Source organism: Sapajus apella, unplaced genomic scaffold, assembly GCF_009761245.1.
Source record: "Sapajus apella isolate SASKATOON/1434 unplaced genomic scaffold, GSC_monkey_1.0 scaffold30, whole genome shotgun sequence".
In the NCBI taxonomy this organism is placed as follows: domain Eukaryota; kingdom Metazoa; phylum Chordata; class Mammalia; order Primates; family Cebidae; genus Sapajus; species Sapajus apella.
Genome location: NW_022436970.1, coordinates 5,454,451 through 5,467,957, shown reverse-complemented (window position 1 = coordinate 5,467,957; position 13,507 = coordinate 5,454,451). Strand labels below are relative to the sequence as shown.

Genomic DNA, 13,507 nt, shown 5'->3' with positions numbered 1-13,507 from the left:
TGTGTCCCTGCCAACCCACACACAGTCTCTTTGCTACACTAGCTTGCCCACCATTGGGCTCTGCCCAACCATTCTTTCTAAGCTGGGAATGGAGCTCACCCCCATATCTGTACCTGTACCAAGTCTCAATACATCCCTCTTCAACTGGCAATTTTAAGTTAGCACTCAATGCTGATGAGGGTGGACATGCTTACATCATGCTGATAGGAGCAGTCACGGGTAGAAATTTCTGGAGAGTGATTTGGCAATCAAAAGCCTCTGAGTCCTGTATTTGCTTAAATATCATTTATTTCAATGCTGTTTCATTGTAAAATTGAGAAAAAAATTTAATTCCCAGCGGGGGCTCCTGTGAGAATTTGCACATTCTCCCCATGTCTTCATGGGATTTCTTTGGATATTCCAGTATTTGTTATTCTTTTTGAACTGTATTGTGGTAGGAGGCACTCATTAAATTTTGCTTGGCAAACCTTTATTCCTTGATTTAACCCCCTACCACTATGACCCCAGTCACTCACTAATTTTCCAATAATTGTGTACCTGATTATCCTATTTGTTTTTATTAACTTTTCTTAAATGTTTACATGGCTGACATTTATTTCAATGTTTAATGTTAGAAGTATTTTGGGTCTTTATTTTGAAGTTGGATGTTTTTGTGACTAGAAATATGCCATAGGAACTTAACTCTTGTTTATGTCAATTAGCCTGTAGTAAAATTAGTTTCATTTACATTATTTCACTTAATGTTGTCATTTCCAAGAACCTATCAACAATGTGAAGTGAGAACTTATGATGTATACTAAGGAAATTACCAAGATTCACGTAAACAATGTCCATTAAAGGATTATATGTATTAACATAGAACTTTAGATTATACAAATGCACAATAAAAGAAAAGTCATGGTTTATTCTTCAGATAGAATATAATGTAGCCCATATCATGTGTTCACAAAATATTTAATAGAAAATATTTATAATTCGAATGAAAGCCAGGAATAAAGTAGTATGGAGAATACAGCCCGGATTTTGTTTATTGTGTATAGGCATTATACAATAAAATGTAAACCGTGTATATGAGAAGTAGGATTAAGGAATGTATATCATTTATTCATGCTTTACATTTCCCAAACTTACCTAAGCTTAGTGTAGTTTATTATTTAGAAAATATGTACGACTAAGGTAATTTTTGTCAATATTCACCAAGTTCAATGAATTTGTGTGTAAAGTAGAATTTCTCACAAGTTTTCCATTCTATGCAGCCTGCAGGTTTCCTGTAACATTTTTTCCATGTTAAAAAGCAAACAAAAACAGATCAAATGACGTGATGTTTTGGCTTGTGAGAAAAGGCCAATGGCGGTATCTGATTCCTTTTTAAGTCATCTGGTTTTTCACCTGAGGCTCGAACGAGGTAAACACAGAAGGAAAATCAATGGCTGGCAGGAGTATCCAGAGATGTGTGGGTGGAAACTGGAAACAGACTTCACAGAAGAGGCCTTGGGTCTGCTGCTGACTACAGAGGCCATGTATTTTCCCAGAGTCCTTCTGGAATTCTCTGCCGACTCCTCCGTGTTTCTGGAAATGCTTCCGGAAAAAAGAAAAAAATAAAGGATGTGTTCAGTCCAGACTCATCTGCAGTCCACGTAACTCATGGATACGTTTCTTCATTGTCATCACAACCAAGAACCAGGGAAGTCTGTACTGACAACACAGTTGTGTTGAAATCATGAAATAAATCCAAAATTTGTTTTGATATGTCTCCATGTCAGAGTTGGGGGATTTTTATGGGTGTAATGCTTTTTAGAATTTGGCTCTTAATTTCCAACTTTATAAAAATTCTTGTTTGCTTAAAATAGTCATCTCAACTGTTAAAGCAATATTTGAATGCAAATGTACAGGAGGTTATTGGCAGTGAGGGTTCATGATTTCACTTAGGACGGTAAAATCTGCACTTCTGGCTGAGGGATGAGGACAAACGGCTTTAGTAACTGGAGAAGTTCAGCGTTTAGATAATACCATTCCAGCAAATAGCTCTACAGTCATTTTGTGATTGATGAAAACCAACAAAAATCTATTAACATTTTAAAAATCCCTATGTCAACACAGCACCCAATTACATTCACTGCTTCAGTTAGGAGGCATTGTGCCAAATTGGGCTAATTTGTGTCTATGTTTAGTTTGTCAGGATCTTAAGATTTTGAAATAACTTGTTTCAGAGAAGAAAACGATGCTCATTTTGGCAATCAGCCATATTCAGCTCAACTCAAAATCATTATGGAAATTGGATATACATGGCTCAAATGGATGATATAAAGTCAGGAAACATGACTTTAGATATTCTAAATCTAAGAGTCAGATTTGTTGCCTTCTGTACGTTTTGTCAGCTAATTAGCGTGCATGTGTGTGTGTGTGTGTGTGCGCGTGCACATGTGCACGAGCATGTAAAATTGCAACACTTTTTCTATATGCATACCTTGACGTTCATTTGAAAAGCTACCATGCAAGAAGTCACTTAGCAAACATCTGAACAGATGTTTTCTCTTAAACACTACCATTGCTTCCTTGTCAAATCAAGGAGATAAACATAGCCTGTGCTGAATTCAGTTTAACCCAAGAATTTCTCCCTGTTGATGGACCAAGGGATGCAAAGGACCTCTTCAGGAACTACAAACGACTGCTTAAGGAAATAAGAGAAGACATAAGGAAATAAGAGAAGACATAAAGAAATGGAAAAACATTCCATCCTCATTAATATGAATAATCAGTATCATGAAAATGGCCATACTGCCCAAAGCAATTTATAGATTCAATTCTATGCCCATGAAAATACCACTGACTTTCTTCACAGAATTAGAAAAAACTACTTTAAAATTCATATGGAACCAAAAAAGAGCCCATATAGCCAAGACAATCCTAAGCAAAAAAAACAAAGCCGGAAGTATCATGCTACCTGTCTTCAAACTATACTACAAGGCTAAAGTAACAAAAACAGCATGGTACTGGTACCAAAACAGATATATAGATCAGTAGAACAGAACAGAGGCCTCAGAAATAACACCACACATCTACAATCATCTGATCTTTGGCAAACCTGACAAAAACAAGTAATGGGGAAAGGATTCTCTATTTAAGAAATTGTGGTGCTTGCTTCGGCAGCACATACACTAAAATTGGAACAATACAGAGAAGATTAGCATGGCCTCTGGGCAAGGATGACACGCAAATTCGTGAAGCGTTCCATAAAAAAAAAAAAAAAGAAATTGTGTTAGGAAAACTGGCTAACCATATGCAGAAAACTGAAACTGGACCCCTTCCTTACACCTTATACAAAAATTAACTCAAGATGGATTAAAGACTTAAACATAAGACCTAAAACCATAAAAACCCTAGAAGAAAACCTAGACAACACCATTCAGGACATAGGCAGGGGCAGAGACTTCATGACTAAAGCACCAAAAGCAATGGCAACAAAAGCCAAAATAGAGAAATGAGATCTAATTAAACTGAAGAGCTCTGCACAGCAAAAGAAACTATCATCAGAGTGAACAGGCAACCTATAAAACAAGAGAAAATTTTTCAATCTATCTGACAAAGAATAGAGGTCCTTTCATACCTTTCTAACAATTCTACAAGCAAATGAGTGCTTAAAAAAAAAAAAGTTCTAAAACAAAGACTGTGGAAAACCATATATCTGTGGCAGGATACAGTTTTCTAGCTCATTCAGAATTTCTGTTAGATATAACGTGGCATCCAGGGGCTCAAGCATTCTTATATTTAGTGTGATATTAGTGTGCAGCCTCATAGTATCTAAATATTTTCTCCCCATCTTTTATTTTATTCTTCTTAGCACTGCTCCTTTCCAAGTCAGTCCAGGGACCTTAGAACTTGTTTTGATTTGTGGTGAAATTCCTAGTGGAGGGGCTAAAAAGCTGGACCACAGTTGAGACCCAGGAATCAGCCTGCCTAGTCCCAGTTTGTCTGCCACTGGCCTGCTCTGAGAGCTGTCTTTTAATATGGGTGTACTCGGTGGTGGGTTTTAGTTTGGGTTTCCCTGGAAGCCACCCTGAGACAAGGACTTAAGTTCATGAAGTTTATTTGGGAGGCCATCCCAAGGAGCACTTGGGGGAAAGGGAGACAGGGCAGGGAAGTCAGCCAGTAGAGTGGTTAAAAGCGAGTTACTTCTGTGGGTTACTGCAGCTTAATCCAGCTGGGACCTCTGGGAATCATATAAAATTAGAGCCTGGGGCAAGAGAGCTGTCAGTCATTGGTTGAGGGCTGTTCTCAGGGAGGTGTTAGTTCCCAGGCACTTTCCTCTTTCTCAGTTTAGGCTGCCAGTGAGGGTGCAGGCTCTGGTAGCCTGAGAAAGCCTGCAGGCAAAGTGATGCAGAGGCCAGCTGTGGGCAGTTGCGTCCACAAACATGGAAAGGGTGAGGGCAGATGGAATGTGGGTGGGTCCCCAATGGTGTCTGCTGCAAGCATCTCCCTGTAACTTAATGTCCACTCCATCCACGTGTCACACGTACTGTTCTGTGCCATTTTAAGGGGAGCTACCAATTCCTGATCAGCCCACTGATTAGAAAACAGCCAAGTTTAATATACGGTCTTGAATCAACATGAGTTACAGCTGAAGACAGAAGTGAATATGATGGCAAGAGAAGACCCATTAAGAAACAAGGGATTTAGAATTCTGTTTATAGTTATTTTATGGATGGTTTGTTTTTGGCTTTCTACAACCTCCATCTCCCAAGTTCAAGCGATCCTTCTGCTGTAGCCTCCTGATTACAGGTGCTGGGATTAAAGGTGCGTGCCACCACACCTGGCTAATTTTTGTATTTTTAGTAGAGACGAGTTTACCATGTTGGCCAGGCTGGTTTTGAACTCCTGACTTCATGTGATCTGCCAGCCTTAGCCTCCCAAAGTGCTGGGATTACAGGAGTGAGCCACCGCGCCCAACCAGGTTTGTTATCTTAATCATTACCTTGACGTCAAAACATGTGTAAAAACTGACTGAATACTGTGCCTGCTATAGGGGTGGAAACAAAGTGATGATGAACACTGTTTTATGCCCCAGCCCACAGTGTATCATCTCCTCCTTTCTCAGGACACTTATCAAGGGCCTAGTAATAGGTGCAAGTTTCCTCCGCCCCCGACTTTCCAGAGACTTACCCAGCTGGGTTCAGAACCACGGACAGTGACACAGGAGGCAGCACACCCCTGTGCCCAACAATTCTGGACATGCTAATCTTGTGACAGATCCCTCTTTTGCTCTTGGGAATCCCCACCCCCTTGACCATGTTTGTTGAATGGTCAGGAAAATGTTGGATATCTCTTCCAAACTCAAGGAGTGTGACTTTCAGGAATAGTGGCTGTGAACACCCGTCCAGCCTAGCTGCTAATGGCCAGTGGAGAAACTTGGCACTCTGAGAACTTGAAGCTTTGCATCCTCACTGCTAGTGGCATCTGGTTTTTAAGGGGAGCTTATAAATAAGTCTAGGAAGAAAGGGATAGAACTGACTGGTGGCTTCACCAAACCAATTCAGACACTGTTAGGCTTAAATTGTGGCTTCCATATGACCAGAGGACTTGGGGCCCAGTGATGCTGACAGGTGAAAGCGAGATAGTGTTGTGAATGATGGGGAATCAGCAAGCTCTGGGTTAGGGTGTATGTATATTATATGTAGCGCCTTTATGACATGATATCATTTGTATGTTAATAAATGAATTTTTATCTGAAACAGAGCCAAAATTGCCATCCTGGAAGCTTATCCTTGTGAGCACACAGAAACAGGTGAAAAGTTCTTCTCCCCCAGTTAAAGGGAACTTGGACCCCAAGGCAGCTAAATAGAATATTCTAAGAATGCCAAATGCTCAGAATTTCTTACAAATAGCAGCAGGGTAAATGTAGAATTTGTTCATGGGTGAATCAATAAAAGCCAGTTTGATGCCCTGTTGTTAGCTTATTTTGCTCAAAAGGGCTTTAGCAATCTTGCCTACTCCCATTTTTCAAAAATGAGAAAACAGAAGCACAGAAGTCAAACACAATTTGTGTAGTACTAGAATCCCACTTCCAATGACCTGTCCCACCTGCTGTGCACATTCTTAGCTTCCATGCTTCTATCTTGTGTAGTTGAAGGGAAACTGCAAGGAAAAAGAAGTGATGTACAAGTGATCTGGCTGGCCCTGCGAAGCTTAATCAGTATTAGGTTTATTTCAAGACAACCTGAACTTGAGATAGTGATAAGTAAGAAGGTCACATGGTGCTTTCCAAGGAAGACCAGAGTGGAAGGTTGAGTTTGGACAATGGTTCTCTCCTAACGTAGAGTGGTGTGGACAGCGTGCAGATAGTCACTAGTGTGTCCTCAGGATTAGCTGTGATGCTCTGGCCGCCCTACAGGTGATCTTACACTCCTCCACATTGTGCCTTCCAAGAGTCTGGAGTCTTAGGAACTAGGTCATGATGTAAAAACCAATTAAATAGAAACTTGGTTAGCAAGCCAGGAAGGTCTGTGGTAATGAGCCAAATCATCTCCTAAGAAGAGAAACAGACCCTGAAGATGAGTCATAACAGGAGGTAAACAAAGATAAACTGCAGTGGCCCCCTGGGCTCTCCTTTTCAGCACAGATTGTTTTGTCCCTATCAGTGGAATGTTAATGACTCACGTCCATCCAGGAGGTACTGTTGCAACAACAAACACTGGCAGCCACTATCGGCCACTGGACATGTTTGCTGGCCCTTCTCATCTTCACTGGCTCTTTCTTATCCCCCAGCCTTAATGAAGACTTGCAGATACTTGCATTCCTAGCAAGGAAGGAAAAGTAGAGGTCTTTTTGAAGAGGAAAGCCTATGTCTTTGTCCCCTTTCCTTGCCATCATGATATCTATGTATAAGGACAATTGTGCTCTGCAGAGTTGATAAGAAAAAAAAGCCTGTAATGTAAGCACTTTGGGAGGCTGAGGTGGGTGATCACTTGAGATCAGGAGTTCAAGACCAGACTGGTCAACATGGCAAAACCCTATCTCTACTAAAAATACAAAAATTAGTTGGGCCTGGTGGCATGCACCTGTAATCCCAGCTACTCTGAAAGCTGAAGCATGAGAATTGCTTGAACCCAGGAGGCAGAGGTTTCAGTGAGCTGAGATTGCACTACTGTACTCTAGCCTAGAAGACAGAGCAAGACTCCATCTCAAAAAAAAAAAAAAAAAAGTAAAAGTGAAAGCACAAATGTTTCTTGAGCATTAAGATAGGGCAAACATCATTCTTCAGCTTGGATTACTCCCTTTGTCCTCTCGAACCTGTTAAGTAGATCCTCTTACTATGCCCATTTTGCAGATAAGAAAACTGAGGTTCAGGGAGATTGACTTCTCGAAGTCATAGCTAGAAAGTGGCAGAGGCAGGATTTGGACCAAGGTAGCCTGTCTCTTCTCCTGCCTCCCTATAAAGATGACTTTATGAGAGTTAGACAGGAGCAACATAGACCCCGCGGAGCTTTTAAGGTACTGTTTATTCCCCCCAAATAATTTTTCTTACTACTTAATTTTCATCAAATTTAAGGATTACTTTGGACTTGTAGTGGCAATCCAGGTGCACTACTGCTCAGAAATAGACTCAGAACATCATGGCTTTCCGGACTCAGAAACTTGAAACATAGTAACTCTGAGAAGACACCAGCAGAGGATAATCTCGGTAACCCAGATTTGGAAATGACACCATGTATGGCCACATTGCAGCTCGAGGCCATGCTTAGGAAAAGGGGCCCTCCTCATGAATGTAGAGACAGTGCTTAGTACATGCCTGGCACACAGGAGGCATTTACTAAATAGTTGATCTTTTTAAGACTGATATTTCTGCCTGAACAATTGGTCTTCAAATAAAGCAAGGCTGTTACTCGTGTAGCTACAATGCCAGCTGGGAAACGTGAGAGGCAGAGGTACATTTTCCACTGTGGGCCTCATTCTATTTCTGCTCTTTGTTCCTGCCCTTCTTTTTCGGTGCACCTCTGCACTGCTTACCTCTGTTCCCTTGTGTTTTAGGTATTACTTTACATGACCTTATATCATCTTTGGAGATAGCTAAACATGCATAAATCTAAAAAGTAAAATAAACATCAGGGCTTCCTGCTTCTCAGCTTTGCAAACGTGAAAGTAAAACCATGTGTGTCGGAACCTGGCCCCTTGGCTTATTGTAATTCCGGGCGCAAATTGAGCTAAGATCAGGAGAGTCAGAAATCGAAATTATAGGTTTATTGATGACCACCGAAAAACCTAAGGAATTGTGGCCAAAAAAACTTAAAATGTGTCTGCTAAAACTGGTGACTTCTCTTTGATGTTTTAGTGATGAAAACCCAAAGGCATTTTGTGTCATGGCAAAGGGTACTCTGGGGTGAGGATGAAGTGTTTTCTCTGTCAAGTCACCAGATGCCACTTAGATTAGAATTGTAGCCTCTGTTTTTTTTTTTTTTTTTTTTTTCAAGAAAAGGAAAGAAAAAAAAAAAAAAGGAAAGCATGCCTGAATTCCCCAAGGGAAGTCTGTATTCCATAGAAAACAAAACCCCCGCCAGCAGCTACTCTCACACGCACAGGGCTCCAACCTTGGAGTCCGAACCAGATGAGAATGTCAGGGTGGCTTTCCAAGTCAGACTAGCTTGCGAGGTTGCTGGTGTTGGCTGCATCGAAGGCTGAACTGCAGGGAAACAAAGTGCCAGATCAAAGCAGAGTGACAGCCGTTCTCAAGACGACTCACTGGGAGTGCCACGTGTCGATGGAGGAGCTGTGTCAGGGGAGCTCCCAAGAGTCCAGGCATGGCAGTCAGCACTTAGTAAATGCCACTGTGAGCTGTGTTGTTTAGCATCAGCGTACTGGGTACTATAAAAGATTCAGGTCCGGCATCTCTGAGCCTAAATTTTCATATCTGTAACATGGGATCCATAATTGTTTGGGATAAAGCTTTGTCATCTAAATGTTGCCATGTGAAAGATGCAGAATTGGTCCCTCCCTTGAAGGACTTAGGAACTAATTTTACGCATTTGTGCTAGGCACATGATGTGGTGTGTATGAGAGTTCACTGGAAAGGATCATAAAGGCTTGGCCCTACACGAGACGGTGGTGATACTGCTATTCTCCTCATGGCTACTGGGGTCCCTGCAGGCTGAGCTGTGTATCAGCAGAGCTGTGCAAGCCCCCTGTTTCCCAGTAGCTAGCCCACGGTGGCCCAAGTGTGGCATAGGGGGTCTTCCCTCCGCTTCCTGAGAGACAGTGTGGCATCGCAGGAGCACAGGCTTGGAGCCAGTCAGACATGAGTCTAAATTCCATCACTGAGCCCCTATTTCCATATCTCTAATATGAGTTACAAACCACTACTTAAGATAGACCCTCTAACATTACCATTGCCAGACCTGACCCCATTTTCTCTAAAATGTAGCTGTGTCCAATTTTCAGGATAGCCAGAGGCTATCTTCTCTGTCACCTCCAGACACCTCGCGGGTTGTCTCTTCCACCAAACGTTCCCACCCAGCAAATCACTCCCGTCTTCCTTGATGGAACTTGGAGCTGGCCACCTGTCCTGCCACCTGCTGCTAGATTTACCTGACTGTGGTGTCAGAAAGAAATTGCCAAGAAGGAAGCATACAGTTGAAAAGGGTCCTTTCCTGGACAGCCAGACAGGAAAGACACCTCAGTACCTGGACGTGTCCCTCCCTTGGGGCCTGGATGGCCTTCCCACTAATTCTCCCCAACACCTACACCTATGCCCTCTTTCAATTTTTCTTTGTTTTTTTTGTTTGTTTGTTTTTTTTGAGTCAGAGTCTCTCTCTATCACCCAGGCTGTAGTGCAGTGGCACGATCTCTGCTCACTGCAACCTCTACCTCCCAGGTTCAAGCGATTCATGCCTCAGCCTCCCAAGTAGCTGGGATTACAGGTGCCCGCCACCACACTCAGCTGACTTTTGTATTTTTAGTGGAGATAGGTTTTGCCTTGTTGGCCGGGCTGGTCTTGATCTCCTGACCTCAAGTGATCCACCCACCTCGGCCTCCCAAACTGCTGGGATTACAGGCGTGAGCCACTGCTCCTGGGCTCTTTCAGTTTTCTTAAATGGACAAACCTCATCCCCTGGTTGAAGAAAACTGCACATCCTCCAAGGAAGTAAGTCTCATTTCCTTCTTCCTCCTCCTGTCGCAGAGGTGCTCTGATGTCTCCTGCCCAGGTTTCTCAGGCTGTGGATGTAGGACCGGTTCTGGGTGGGACGGAAGAGGAAAGGGGTGCTGGTGTTCCCACCTCTTCACCCTACCAATGAGAGCTGTGGGCCTGCTCTTTGTCTTACCAAGGAGTTTGTTCCCTAAACACATCTCTCAGTAATACTCCTTTACTCATCAACAGCCAACCAGCTCTGTCTAGCAGATGGTGTGCTCTTGCTGAGAGCAGGACCCTGAGAAAGTCCCTGAGAGTGGAGCCGCCCACTATGGGATCCTTCCTGCCCTGGGCCTGCCAGCACCACAGGAAGGCGCTCAGCACTTGATGCCCCTCTGCCTGTCATACAGGGAATGTCACGGGACCAGTACGTTCTTTAATTCTGTTCCTCTAATGCATGAGTTGAGGGCGGTGGGGTTTCTAACTCCCGCTGAAATGAGAAAGGTTCCCTTGTCCCCCTTGCAGAGAAAGCAGAAGGCAATATGGCTCACTTCAGCTCACTGCTTCAGTGGCCCCCGCTCACATCTCTAGGGGAGCATACAGATGGGCAGGTTGTGGAGCTCCAACCCCATAGAAGTGTCTGGGGTGAATGTTTACAGCTCCCAAAGCCCCAGTGGGCATGTGCTATCGGGTGCTCTTCTAGCTGTGCCATCTATAGGCGGTTTGTGTTAATCAGCTCAATTAGACCCTCTGCTTTGTCACAAGGACAGAGGGCTTTCTGTATCCAGGGTTCTTGCCTTGGTGTACTGGGAGAATCGGATCACACCTGGGCTTGGAGAACGAGTGCAAGGTTTTACTGAGTAGAGATAGCTCTCAGCAGATGGGGGAAGCCAGAAGGGGATAGAATGGGAAGGTTTTCTCCTAGAATTGGGTCACTCAGTAGCCTGGGCTCTCCACCAACTGCCCTGGTCAAACTGCCTCCTTCCTCCGGTGGATGGCCTGCTGGCATCTGCTGGTGTGCTCTTCCTCCAGTTGCTCCCCTCAGTGTCTTCTCAATGTCCAGCCATTTGTGTGTCTACCTGCTAGGGTCTCAGGAGTTTTTATAGGCACAAGATGGGGGTGTGACTGGTCAGGGTGGTCTTGGAAAATGTGACATTTGGGCAGGAAACAAAAATGCCTGTCCTCACCAAGGTCCCTGGGCACAGGCACAGGGGTGGAGCCCTAGCCAGTGACCACACCCTTTTCTATCCAGTACTTCCCTTCCCCCTCCTCCCTATCATTTAAAGGGACCACACCCATCTCTTCCCAGCACTTCCCTTCCTGCCTTCCATATCACACTGCTACTGTAGCTCTTATGATTGCTAGAAAAAACCTATGTGGACTACCTCAGGTGAAAATTAAGATTTATTACATGGCTATAGAGGAACTATTAAGTCCAAAAACAAAAAATAAAGGCTACACGAGCCTCATGTGAGCAAGAATTGGAAATCAAAGGCTAGGGTCATTTTCTCTGTCTTATGAAATGCCTGTTCTGTCTCTTGATGTATTCTCTGAGTCAGTTCCATTTTGCCTCTTTTTGATCATTTTCCTGTGCTTTTCAACTTACATGGGTTCCCTCAAATGGCTACATCAGCTGTAGAGTCAGTAGAGCTGTGCTCACAACAGCCAACTGATGACATCGATCTCTTATGAAGAGAGGTTGGTTAATAGTTACAAATATGCAGTCAAAAGAAATAAGATCTAATGTTTGACAGTACAGCAGTGTGACTATAATTAGCCATAATTAATTGTACATTTGAAAGCAGCTAGAACAGAATGATTTGAATGTTCCTTGTGGAAAGATAAATGTTTAAGGTGATGGATATCTCAGTTACCCAGATAAAATCTTTTTTTTTTCAAGGAGAATTGCTTTTATTAAATATCTTAACTTTTGGCAGAAGCTTTTTTTTTTTTTTTTTTTGATGTGATGGGTTTAGTGCCACATTACATTTCACATGTAATTAATCTTTACACATAATATGAATGTATGAAAACATGTACATCTGCTGTATATTCATAAAATAACTTTCAAGCTTCCTAAGCAAATTTGATTGGCTCAGCCCAACTGTAAATGGATCTCTTCAAGGCTGGTGTTCACTGATGATGGAGCAAGAGGTTATAAAGTGTGATGTGGGCAAGGGCCCTTCAGGGACTCTGAAAATGTCAGTTTCTCTAGAACTGGAACATATTTATCATTCTATTCAATGCCATCAATGATAAGTGTTATCTTGTGTATCTTTATATCTCCAAAGTTGAAATGTGTATTTATTGTCTGTAGCTAGGCGCAGTTAGGGTATAGTTGCCAGTGCTTGCTAGTACACAAACAGCAAACATAGCATCATCAAAACTTGAAGTCAGGGTTTGAGCTGCTGGACGGAAGATCCTGAAGACACAGGACTCTTGCAATCCCTGAGAGCCAGAAGGTAGTGGGGAGTGCTGAATCCCATGTCTTCAACGTTCTCAGGGCTGCCATCAGACTTAGGCTCTAGGTCCTTCCAGAGCCAGCTGAAGGGTCTAGTACTAATGACTAGTGGCTCTTTATGGATTCCTTCTTAAAACGCTGCACCACCGATGCTCCCGATGTTATAAAGGACAGTGTTTTGTGATAAAGCACACAAGCTGATGATAGTTAAAAGAGATTCAGGAGAATCAGACTCCACAGGCAAAGACATTTTAAGACCATCTTAACCAATCTATTTTTATGCATACATGTAATATACAATAATCAGAAAAAGCTGTATTTTAGTCAATATGGAAGAATTTTAGTTATAATGAAGCAATGTATGAAAGTTTAATTGGCAACTTAAAATTATTTGTATTATAAAAACTAATGGTACATGTTACAATTAATGTCTCACAATTAATGAGCTGCGGTAACATCAACAGTAGAGGTGGCAGAATTCTGAACGGCCAATATCATATAAATCCTAATAAACATAGCACCCTACTCCCTCTGTCAAAACTCATGCACACGATAAAATACAGCTAATGGCCCCAGCATTCTCTGCCACTCACATGGCAGCAAGAATTGATGGGCTTGCAGGAAAAATAGATACCCAGCTAGATTTGTCTCTCACAATCAAAGGAGAGGACATTTCCTTTGCAGCTGGCCTCCCCCATGTTGGAGGTATTTGGATCTGTCATGATGATGGCTCCTATTTCACAATTTGAGCCCCCAGCACCAGTGCAGCTTGGTGTTTGGGTTCATTGATGATTTTTGGGTGGCTTCTTGCCTGTGTCAGCCTGGTATCCTTATACAACAGAATGCACAGTCACTCTTCTTCCTGGCCTTCCTCTTAGACCATCCCACTTACATCACTTTGTTTTGTTTTTTTTTTTTTTTTTTTTTGG

General features: G+C 42.6%; 1 protein-coding gene and 1 non-coding gene across 3 annotated transcripts in view; both read left to right on the top strand.

The window, feature by feature from the left end:
* The window catches only part of CCBE1 (collagen and calcium binding EGF domains 1), a 276,225-nt gene that overhangs the window by 180,701 nt on the left and 82,017 nt on the right, over positions 1-13,507 (top strand). The window lies entirely within an intron of this gene.
* On the top strand, positions 3,135-3,241 carry LOC116561877. The gene has a single exon (XR_004273648.1). It is a non-coding gene; the product is annotated as a U6 spliceosomal RNA (small nuclear RNA).